This window comes from Mustelus asterias, chromosome 5 (assembly GCF_964213995.1).
Source record: "Mustelus asterias chromosome 5, sMusAst1.hap1.1, whole genome shotgun sequence".
In the NCBI taxonomy this organism is placed as follows: domain Eukaryota; kingdom Metazoa; phylum Chordata; class Chondrichthyes; order Carcharhiniformes; family Triakidae; genus Mustelus; species Mustelus asterias.
In genome coordinates this window covers 111,768,405-111,780,840 of record NC_135805.1, presented here as the reverse complement: position 1 = coordinate 111,780,840, position 12,436 = coordinate 111,768,405, and positions in this window count along the sequence as shown.

The window sequence follows — 12,436 nt, the reverse complement described above, 5'->3', positions numbered from 1 at the left end:
ATGCTTTTGTCCTGTGCCAGTCAGCCATTCCTGCCATATCTGAGCCACAATGATGAACCAGAGGCTGGCTCTTTGGTGACAAGGGACACCTGGCTCCTGACCCCCCCCCTCCACCATTAAACACACTTCAACAATGCACTTATGAGAGCCAAGTTGCCACCAGAATGTCGTGGAGCAAACCATCATCCCATCATCACCACTGCTCCACAATTCTCCATCTATTCATCCCTCTTCTGCAGACCATCACAGCATTTTCTTGGACAACACACTGAACTAACGCTCCCCCCACCCAAAGAAATTATCCCTTGACTGCTTTGTCAAACAACATTTCCAATGATACACACAAAATCAAACTCCTTGTGTGTTTCCATAGTCCCTGCCATTTGGATTCCTTTACCTGACCTTGTACTCCCCCGTAGTGCTATTCTAGTGACTGCAGCATTTCTTGCTTCCACTGGGGGAATGCAGATGGCTTTGTAAGACAACATTGGGCAGCTCAGGTCCTGGTTTCAGACTGCACCAGTTCAGCATGGGGGTTGACTGGCTGACTGGAGATAACAGGATCACTGGTGGACTGACAGTGGTGGGAGCATAAATACTCTCCTCATGAGAGAGAACAGCAGGCTTGTGCTCCGGGGGCCAGGCTATTCCTCCAGGGTAGGACCTCAGCAAGCATAGTTGGAGCATGAATTATTGAACTACTTTGAGAGCCTGCAAGCTCCTTTGAGCATTGGTTTCCTTAAACAATGTTGGCAGCAGTCTTTTTTTTTATTCATTCATGGGACATGGGCATCACTGGTTGCCAGCATTTATTGTTCATCTCTAGTTGCCCTTGAGAAGCTGGTGGTGGTAGTGGGCTGCCTTCTTGAACCGCTGCAGTTCACGTGCTGTGGGTTGACCCACAATGCCGTTAGGGAGGGAATTCCAGGATTTTGATTCAGCGACTATGAAGGAATGGCGATATATTTCCATGTCAGGATGGTGAGTGGCTTGGAGGGGAACTTGCAAATGGTGGTGTTCCCATGTATCTGCTGCCCTTGTCCTTCTAGATGGAAGTGATCGTGGGTTTGGAAGGTGCTGCTTAAGGATCCTTGGTGAATTGCCCGCAGTCTGAGCCTGCATGACACTAAATTGGACTTGTATGGCAACAAACAGGGATCTCATGCTCAGCCTGAGCTTCCAGTACAGCACTCAGACATTGGATGGATCCTACTTCACGATGATGGAAGCCAAGGTATTGGTCACCAGGCGCTGCTATAGAAGTGCTGTCATGGAGCGGGCTACCATTTCCACATTGGAAAGGATGGGCTCCAAGGTCTATGGGAAGCCTTGTGCCAAGTTGGAGCTGGACTTGCCCGTCCTCCTGGGTGGGATAACAAATCTCTGCCAAGCCTGCCAGTGCACCATGCGTCCTGTGTGCAGGCCCATTAGCCTCCACCTTTACAATGCTCCATTGAAGCCCTCATCTGAGTCCTCTGCAGCAGAACCTGCCCTCCAGGGAGTTGGCACATTCGCAATGCTTTCCCCCCGCCTCTCTGTTCATGCTGTGACTCACACCTGCTGATCTTGATTTTGAGCTGGTGGTTGTACATATCAGATCAACGGCTAGTTCTTCATCATTAGACATCTGTTCTTGTTTGTGGCTTTCATGAAAAGGCTGGAACTGGCTGATCAATTAGCAGATCTTGGGTATCTAAAAATACAGAACGGTGGGTCAGGGTGAGGGAGAGAGTTGGTTGAGAATTATGATTACATTATTTGCAGCTTCCACTCCACGACAGTTAGTGGGATGAGGGCGAAGCAAGATTTGAAAAGATGCACAAGACAGGAATGTATTGTCCTGGTGACACCATTTGCAATGGCCTCAAGCATTGTTGGCCCAATAATTTGCCGCACTGTATACTCCAGCGTGCTCAGGACATGCCTGTCTTCTACCAGTTCTTCGCTGCTGCCTGCTGTTATGTGCCACTTTGTCCTGTAAAAGAGAGAAGGATGATTGCCAAAGTGTTGTAATGTATTTGGGTGATCTGCCCATCGAGCTGAATAGCTGGAAGTATTCCGTTGGGAATAAGATACAAAAGTTTGAGACCACGTACCAATCAACTCAAGAGCAGCCTCTTCCCTGCTGCCCTCAGACTTTTGAATGGACCTACTATACATTAAGCTGATATTTCTCTACACCCTAGCTATGACTGTAACGTTATATTATCCTTCTCCCCTATGTACTCTATGAACGGTATGTTTTGCCTGGATAGCATGTAAGAAACAATACTTTTCACTGTATCCCAACACATGTGATATTAATAAATCAAATCAAATCAAGGATGCGGGTGTCAGGCTGGCAGCATTGGTATGTGTGTGAGGAATATGGATCTTTGAACATTAGGGGTGAGTCCTGATGGCTGATTGGTGAGTGATGGATCCATGGTGCATTGAGCAGTGAATGATGTTGGTGGTATGGTGGGTAGGAGATGATATTTGAAGACGCATTTATTGAGCTTGACCATCTATGTGAGGTCATTGAACTTTTTGTGGCACTGCAGCCAGGTCCTTAGGGTCTGACTCTTTGAATTGACCTCTGTGATAATCTTTTCCCATTCCCGTCACAGTGTGTGCTTGGAAAGCCTTCTGGTCTCATCTCCTTTCCACCTCCTGGCCAAAGGCTTCCAGCACTGTATTAGGAAACCTCTCTCTGGCCTGGTTTTCCACTTGTAACCTTATTCCTTCTCTTATTCCTTCTACTTTTGGCCAAAGTTCTGTCAGCAGCTTAAGCCTAAATGGATCTCCCCTTTAAAGGATTCAGAGACTTTAAGAAGTGCATTCTAGCTGTGACTGGTGGTAGTCACATAGACATCTGGATCCTCTGCTGAAGCTGCAGTCAGTCAGCAGCATGGTCAATGTTAGACATGTCACAATCATTTCAATGGCTTCCTCACACAAACAAAGTGGGGTTTGTTTTGACTTTGAGGTGACAGATTGCAGTGTGAGAGCTGCTGCTCCAGGGAGGGGGCCAAGTGCACACGGCCAGAAGGGACAAGTACACCAATTCCAAGTAAAATTCCATTGTGCTCCAAAAAAAGTAACGGGGAACAGCTGAGCATTTTGAAGTGGCAAATATGCCACACATTACCATTGCAAGGAAGCATCAGAAATGGGATCTGAACTCTACAAAAGTAAGATTCCTGGAAAAAAATTAAAATCCAATTGAAAGACCAAAAATAGAAAGGAGCAGGAGTGTTCCTCCCCACTGCACCGCACTTCTGAAGGCCATGATCAACTCCCTATTGTCTTCCTTCCCTTTCTATCCCAGTCACACCCTCCCTCTTTTGATCAAACCCTTCCCTCCCTCTCCAAACACCCCTCTCCTCCCCTCCTCTCCTCTTTTACTCTCTCCAAACACTTCTCCTCTCCTGCTGATCACTTCCTCCTCTCCTTCTGTTATGACCAAGATGGGAGGAGTGCAATGTCTGTCTGCAGTTCCACCACTCCACGTGTCACAACAGATATATTAATGATTTTCCAAGCTAGCTACATGGCCTATTATATATTTTACTTAAGAATCTCAGTGTGACCATTCAATGCCCAGATAAGTGAAGGGTCAGGGATGTTGGTCATGAACTATATGTGGTAATGAGAGGGAGGCAGTGGTATAATGGTATTGTTGCTGGACTAGTAATCCAGAGACCCAGGGTAATGCTCTGGGGACCCGGATTCAAATCCCAACTCGGCAGATGGTTAAATTTCACTTCAATAAAAATCTGGAATTAAAAGTCCATGATACTTTTGTTGATTGTTGTAAAAACCCATCCGGTTCACTAATATCCTTCAGGGATGGAAATCTGGGAAATCTGTCATCCTTACCTGGTCCGGCCAATATGTGACTCCACCTGGTCTGGCGCACATGTGACTCTAGACCCACAGCAATGTTGTTCACTCTTAAATGTCTTGAGAGATGGGCAATAAACACTGGCCTAGCCAGCGATGGCCACATCCCATGAATGAATGTTATCTTCAATAAACAACACACAGCTTGTTAACATACAGCCTGAATGCTAATTCACGCACACATAGCAAAAAAATCAAATAAAATAGATGAATTCTACCAAAAAGTTAAAAGTCAATGGTGGAGTTCTTAAAATGGCATCTGGGTTATGTCACTGCTTTCTCATCACTGGTCTGGGAAACAGTTGGTGACTCTTACACTACTTTTTAGGTAGACTTCAGGGAAAATTTGCAGTCAGTCAATTTCAGAACCCAGAGAGACTTCGGAGCAACTTCCATTCACTTTTTGCTTTGGACTGGGTGTGGAGGTTCAGGAATTGTTGTCTTCTTTACCTAAGCAGTTGATCCTTCTTGTTTTCCCCCAGCAAAACAGTTTACCAGAGTTCTCAAGGTATGTTTTTTCCAAAGTCATAAACCACCATGTGAGCTTCTTGTCCACCAGGGTTAAGAGGATTGCAGCTTCTTTAAAACTGCTTAATTACCTTTTCTTGTAAAATGTTGTATTTTCCAGGACCAGAATCCGAGCTTTAACCCTTTATGAGACAATGTCCGCCCAAGGTTCTTACGATCCCGCTCGAGGCCAACGGAGGATGCTGTTCTCCGAGCCGAGCCTGCCCCTGGAATCGGGGCGTGTGAGCCGGTAAAATTCCGGCCAATGTCTTTTAAAAAACTCAAATTCTTCCAGCATATTCTTAGTCCTTGAAAATGAACCATTTCCCATTATTAAAGTGTTTATGATAATCTCTCTCCAAATACCTTTCCCTTCCTCCTGGTCACTCCCCACTCCCTCTCTCTCTAAATATCCTACCCTTTCTTCTCTTGGTCATCCTCACACTTTCTGCCAGATTTCTGCCCCTCATTGCCCTCCCCTCTCTCTCCCTTTCCAGTAAGACATGCCTGAGGGCTGCAGCCAGTAAAACAGTGGACCATAATTGCAAATCTCTTCTCTGCTGAGCTGAGGTAACCCAGATCCCAACACTCTAGCTTGGATGCAATTTGGGGAAAGAGGCCAGTAATAACCCAGGTTGGGGAGAGAAGTGCAGGTTGCACAGTTAAATATTAGGATAAATCATTTGTATTTTCTGTTATTCTCACATTCTCCAGTAAAATCACCTGCACGTTCAACTAAACTTTCATAAGGTTTTATCTCTGTCGATCACCTAGCGTGACTTCTGTTTTCACTTTCTCAGAAGCAATGGATGTATTTGTGGCATATCATTCCCTCAGCGATTCAATCACATCAACTTCTATTGTACTTAGCCCTCTGTTGCCAAAAGGATCAGCCACTCTACGATTATCCTGAAGGGTAATACTGTATTACACTTCAACAACTGTCCAGTAAAATCTTCTCCTCTGGCCCTTCCACCTCGAACAACAACTGTTGGGAATCCATCAAGTTCTTCATCACATCTGTTCAGCTGCTTTTCCCCTTCCCCTTGTCTAAACCAAACCACACCAACACAGGGGCCCAATTCTCCCATCACGACCCGCAACTTTTCTGGCGGGTCCAATCGGGAGAATCGCATCGTTGGCCTTTTTCCAGGATTTACGCATGCGCCGGGAACGCATGCGCATCTCCCAGAGCCGGAGAACAGTCAGAGTCCGGACCACGCTGGAAACCATTGGGAAGAGAGGTAAGTGATTTAAATCTTTTTTTAATATGTTTTGCATGTGATTAACGGGAACTTTCCCGGCCCGATTGAATCTCCCACCCCGCCAGGAGTACTTCATTCCGGCAGGATTTAGAGTAGCTCCCCACGCTCGGGGAACTAGTGGGAGAACCCACCAGAATGAAAGGGGGCAATCAGGGCCTCCCCGTGGGTCAGGCAGTGGAGGGGGTGGTGTCCCCTAGGTATGGGCTCCCTGGCAGTGCCAGCTTGTGCCCCCGGCACTGCACAAGGTGCAAAGTGCCTATGCCCAGGGGGCACCTTGGCACTGCCCATTGGGCATCAGGCAGTGACAAGGGGGTGGGGCTTATTGGGGGCTGGGCCTAGGGGCAATTGGTGGGGATGGGGGGTCCCTCTGCCACGCTGCATGGTGGTCAGTCTGGGTTGGAGGGAGGCCAATGATCCGGGTGGGCTATGGGGGGGGAGGGTGATGGTCTGCCAGGGGAGGGCCTGCCCTCCCCGGGGGGGGTCTGACCCCGGGAAGGGGTCAGTGGGGGGGGGGGGTGGGGATTTGGCCCGGGAATTGTTATGGGGGTCGCGATCGGGCTGTGGGGGGGGGGGGGGGTGAGGCTGGAGGGGCAGCACTGTGGGTGTCCTGGGCTGGCCAGCGATCGAGCTGGCCAGCAAACGGGGAGTCTGACAGATCGGGACCACTGCGCATGTGCAGAGTTCTGGAACTGTCAGACTCTGGCGTGAATAGCCCCCCCCCCCCCCCCCCCCAGGTTTTTAATGAAATTCATGATTGGGACCTCTGCAGTGCATAGAGTGTGGAGATTCAGGTCTGAATCTGCACTGAAAAAACAATCGTGATCTAGAACAGTTTTCCCACCAATTCAGCACTTTCGGGAGAATCGCCCCCCCCCCCACATTTCTTCCTATTCTAACCTCCATGACTTGCTTGGGCTTGCAAAATCTCACTAGCTGTCCTGGCTGGAGGCAATACACATCTCTTTAACCTGTGCATAACCCCCTCTCCACTCACATTATCTGTACCTTTAAGATTTGATTACCTGTGAAGACTCGCATTCCAACCATTATCTTGTAAATTGAGTTTGTGTCTATATATGCCCTGTTTGTGAACACAACTCCCACTCACCTGATTAAGGAGCAGCGCTCCGAAAGCTAGTGGCTTGTGCTACCAAATAAACCTGTCGGACTTTAACCTGGTGTTGTGAGACTTCTTACTATCCTTGTACACCAATCACTGAAAGTAGCATGTAGGTGCAGCAGGCAGTGAAAGCAAATGGTATGATGGCCTTCATAGCGAGGCGATGTGAGTACAGAGTAGGGATGACCTACTGCATTTATACAGGGCCTTGGTGAGGCCATACCTGGAATATTATGTGCAGTTTTGATCTCCTTATCTGAGGAAGGATGTTCTTGCTATGGAGGGAGGGCAGCGAAGGTTTATCAATCTGATTCCTGGGATGGTGGGCCTCATGTATGAAGATAGATGGAGTCAGTTAGGATTATATTTGCTAGAGTTTAGAAGACTGAGGGCAGATCTCATAGAAATCTATAAAATTCTAACAGGGCTAGACAGGGTAGATAGGGGAAGGATGTTCCCAATGGCAGCGATGTCCAGAACCAGGAATTACAGTCTGAGGGTATGGGGTAGACCATTTAGGATTGCGATGAGGAGAAATTTCTTCACCTGGAGAGTGGGATAAGGCCTAGGTGGGATTTCTATCAGTGCAGACTCAATAGGCCGAATGGCTTCCTTCTACACTGTGGAGTTTATATGATTCTATGAGTGGTGAGCCTGTGGAATTCTCCAGCACAGAAAGCAATTGAGCCAAAACATTGTGGTCAGAATCTTACCACCATTCACGCCCGCAGGATTTTCCCATCCACCAAATCCTCCGACTTCGCTGTAGCAGGAGTGTGGTATAAATGGCAGGTAAGATCGCACTCTATATGTTAGATATAGCCCTTGGGGCTAAAGGGATTAAATGATAAGGGGGGCAGGCAGGAACAGGTTACTGAGTTGGATAATCAGCCATGATCATAATGAATGTTGCAGCAGGCTAGAGGGCTGAATGGCCTATCCCTGCTCCTATTTTCTATATTCCTAAGTGCAACTAAAAACTGTTGTTGCCTCTGGTTTCTGTCACCCATCTTCCCCAGCCACGCACCCTGCTTCATAAACTTTATGATGTGGAGATGCCGGCGTTGGACTGGGGTAAACACAGTAAGAAGTTTAAGGGGCTTTTGCTACCAAATAAACCTGTTGGACTTTAACCTGGTGTTGTTAAACTTCTTACTGCATAAACTTTAGCACATCTAAAACTCTGCTGCTAATCACGCACAAGACCTCATTCACCCATCAGCAGTACCCTTGCTGACCTACAGTGAAAACACCTTAGGTTTGAAAATTTTATCTATGCGCATAAACTTCTGTTTAAACGCTGTTCTCCTTATTTCTTCAACCTCAAATCCCTCACCCACAACACTCACCATTTCACTGACTCTGGTCTTTTATGCAGCTTCCACTCCCTTAATCCTACCATTCTCAGCCATACCTCCAGCTGCTGAAGTACAATGCTCTGGAATTCCTCCTCTGAACCTTTTGAAAATGCTTCTTTAAAATTTTTACTTTTCTTTTCCTCACTCTTTACAATCTCTGCTCTTTTTACACACAGTCATTTTGTCCCTTACACCCTCTCTGGAGCTGCTTGGGCTTTTTGCTTCAAAATTAAACACGTAGTTCAATCCACTTTTTTATTAATTAGGACTTAGAATAGTCAACGTTGCAAAAAAGCACAGCTTTGATCCAATTATTTGGAATAGATAGCAGGTTCAAATGCTGTACAAGTCTTCTGGTACATGAGTTGGCAACAAAAAATGTTGAACAATGCTTAGCTGCGCCCAAAGAAGTGATGAATATGCCATCTTGCTATATTTTGTTTGAATCTCAGTTTACAGGAAATTACCCAGCTTGATTGGAATTTGACCTTCAAACTTAATAACCAGTCCACTTAACAGTGCAGCTTTTAACCAACCAATAAACATTTTAAAAGGGGAGGTGCGGTGGCACAACAATTAGCACTGCTGCCTCTCAGCGTCAGGGACACGGGTTCGATTCCCAGCTTGGGTCACTGTCTGGGTGGAGTTTGCATGTTTTCCCCGTGATTGTGTAGGTGGGTGCTCCAGTTTCCTCCCACGGTCCAAAGATGTGCAGCTTAGGTGGATTGGCCATGGTAAATTGCCCCTTAGTGTCAGGGGGGCTAGCTAGGGTAAATGCATGAGGTTATGGGGATAGGGTGGGATTGTGGTCGGTGCAGGCTCGATGGGCCGAATGTCCTCCTTCTGCACTGTAGGATTCTATGATTCTATGAATAATGTCAAAGTACTGCGGATGCTGGAATCTGAAACAAAAACAGAAAATGCTGGAAAATCTCAGCAGGTTTGACAGCATCTGTGGAGAGAGAATAGAGCCAACGTTTCAAGTCTGGATGACCTTCTTCAGGGCTGAAATAAAAATTGGAACTGTGCAAAACTGTAAAGATTGGAGTAACACTGACACAAAGCATGTATGTGGTATGATAAAATGTATGTCGCATGATGGGTAGAAACTTCTTTTTATTCATTCAAGGAATGTGAGTTTCACTAACTAGGTCAGCATTTATGGCCCCTTACTCATGGCCCTTGAGAAGGTGACTTTTTGAATCGCTGCAGAGAGAGTGAGTATTAAAGGTGGTGGATGGGGCACCAATCAAGTGGATGATAAAGTAAAGTTTATTTATTAGTCACAAGTAAGGCTTACATTAACACTACAATGATGTTACTGTGAAATTCCCCTAGTTGTCATAGTCGGGCGCCTGTTCGGGTCAATGCACCTAACCAGCTCATCCTTCAGAATGTGGGAGGAAACCGGAGCACCTGGAGGAAACCCACGCAGATACAGGGAGAACGTACAAACTAAGACATGACCCAAGCCGGGAATCAAACCTGGGTCCCTGACGCTGTGAGGCAGCAGTGCTAACCACTGTGCCAGCGACGGTATTGAGCTGCACTCACCCAGGCAAGTGAAGGGTATCCATCACACTCCTGACTTGTGCCTTGACGATGGTGGACAGGCTCTTGGGAGTCAGGATGAGTTACACATTGCAGGATTCTTAGCCTCTGACCTGCTCTTTTAGCCACAGTGGTGATATGGCTAGTCTAGTTCAGTTTCTGGTCAATGGTCACCCCTAGGAATTTAACAGTGGGGATTCAGTGATGGCAATGCCATTGAACGTCAAGGGAAACTGGTAGCAGCTTCACTGTCAACATGCTAGCTGATGAATAAAGAATAAATGTAAAAATTCTTACAGGACATGTGATTGCAAGTTTAGGTTAACCAAGCTTCACATGCTCATGACAAATGTTTGTTTAATAGTAAATGGGATTAATGGACAATGTAAACATCACTTGTCTTGCTGCCATTGAATATTTTGGTAAAGTCAGTAATAGATTTTGGATGGGATTTTCTGGCCACACTCGCCCCGAAATCAGAAAATCCCGCCTGATGTCAACAGATCTTTCTATGGTCCGCTCCTCGCTCACTAAGGTTCCCGTGGTGAGTGGGACAGGATTGTTCACCCCATTGTGTCCAAAGTTTGTTTCATTGCAAAAAGAGGATGGAGAGAGGGGGAAGAATTGTCCTCTTCAGGGTTGAGGTCTGACAAGGCAAGATTTCCTGCACTTGGAGTCTGCCCAAATTTGCTCCATTTCAATGGATCAGTGGCCATTGGTGATGCATGGCAAACTCTCAGCTGAATTTCCACTAAAAAGAGGGAATTCACTAGTCTCCAACCCTGAAATCTAAACAATACTACATTACTCCAGAACCAGAAGAGGCAGTGGACTTTGAAGCGGCCAAAGAACCATAAGATCATGGTTTCAGCAGCTTTGCCGCTATTAACTGAGATGAAGTGTGATGCTGCTGTGCCTTTAAGAAATGTATTTTAATCATGTTCTCTGCAGTTTTTCAAGCAGGTCTGGCATTTTTGGTTTTGGCACCATGCTGTCTGTACCAGTGTCCTTTAATTGTTTGTTTTTAATTTGAACTAATGCAGTGTCCTGGAGTTTTATGAACCTTTTTGAATTGTTGGTTGAAGAATGATTGACAGGTCAGTTGGTACTTTGGGACAGTGTTTTTTCATAGGAGAAATCCAATGGTTTTACTTTCATTTTGGCAGCTGTTTGGACTGCAACCTGAAAGCAGCGTTTTCTTGTCTCGCTCCCTGGTATTGGAAATTCTGCTGTTGGTGGCTGGTTAGCTAGAAGCCAGAGGCAAGTAGTGTCTCTCTCTCTGTTGAGTGGTGCTGAAAGTTCCAGGACCAGAAAGCCTCAGCATTTCAATTTCATATCCAAAGGACTGATTCACAGCAAATGTTGCAAAGCTGCAAACTCCAACATCACATGAGCATACTTGCTTTCTGTGCTAAGCCTAGTGTAAGTGTATACTTGTAGGGTTTGTATGATTTGGAACAATATGCTTAGTAGTTAAGGTTCATACAATGTTATAGTTGTGTTTTTGTAATTGATAAAAGCTATTGCTGATTTTCTAATCATATATTACCTGTGTTCTTAAATAAACTTCATTTGATAAAAGCTCCCTAGTGGGTCACTTGAATCATACCTTGAGTGAAACATCTTATGCTTAGCCATGTCAAATTCAAAGTGCAAAACCTATGGTCCAGGCTGACTTCATAAAACACCTTGGAGTTTCTGGCCTGGATCATATGTTTCTATACTTGGGGTGAATGGGATCAAAGGTTATGGGGAGAAAGCAGGATTAGGCTATTGAGTTGGATGGTCAGCCATGATCGTTATGATTGGCGGAGCAGACCCAAAGGGCCAAATGGCCTCCTCCTGCGCCTATCTTCTATGTCTATAACAAGAGATAGAAAGGAAAATGGGGGCCAGAATGAAAAGGGAGGGTGCTACATCGCCCTTCCCCTCCACAGGAGGATCATCTCTTTCCCCATAAATCAGCAATATTTGGGGCAGGCAAATCCTTCTGGGCACTTCCCCCATCACATTGTTACATGTCACAGGTTCCAGGTCACGATGTTGAGGCAGCGCTTCACTTCATTGCCAAATATTGCTTCATTGACCACTGGCAACCCACTCCGTTTCAGGTGGGAACATGGAGAAGATCTCTCGCCTTAGATGTGAGCTTTACAAAATGACAGACATGGAAATAATAAACAGATTATTCAACTTGGACAACGCACAACCATCAGTCAAAAACTTGACATTAATATGTTTCGAGCAAGGTTAAAGTTCGATGATTCCCCACAGATTGTTTGATAAGTGGGATGGATGACCGACAAACATATTTGATTCTCACAGTTAATTCCTTAATAGGAAGCCAGCTAAATATGAGTTCAGGGATGGAATGAAGGCTGGAGTTGATCAAATGGTTGACTGATGGGATAAAAGCCCTAATGCTGCCAATCTGGAATGGTTTGAATTCAAATGTGTATTCAAATGCTGCAGGGATTTAATCAGTATTCTGTAACTTGATTTTTGTGTCTCTGTGCCCTCTTTGAGAGCACATTTCCACTCCATCTGACGAAGGAGCAGCGCTCCGAAAGCTAATGGTGTTTGCTACCAAATAAACCTGTTGGACTTTAACCTGGTGTTGTTAAAACTCTTATTGAATTCAAATCCCAAAGCTTTCCTTTTACTGTACAAGTCCGAAGCAAAATTATTTTAGACAGCTTCATCTCAGTGTCTGAGTCCACGATACAAATTATAACACAACTCAGCAATAA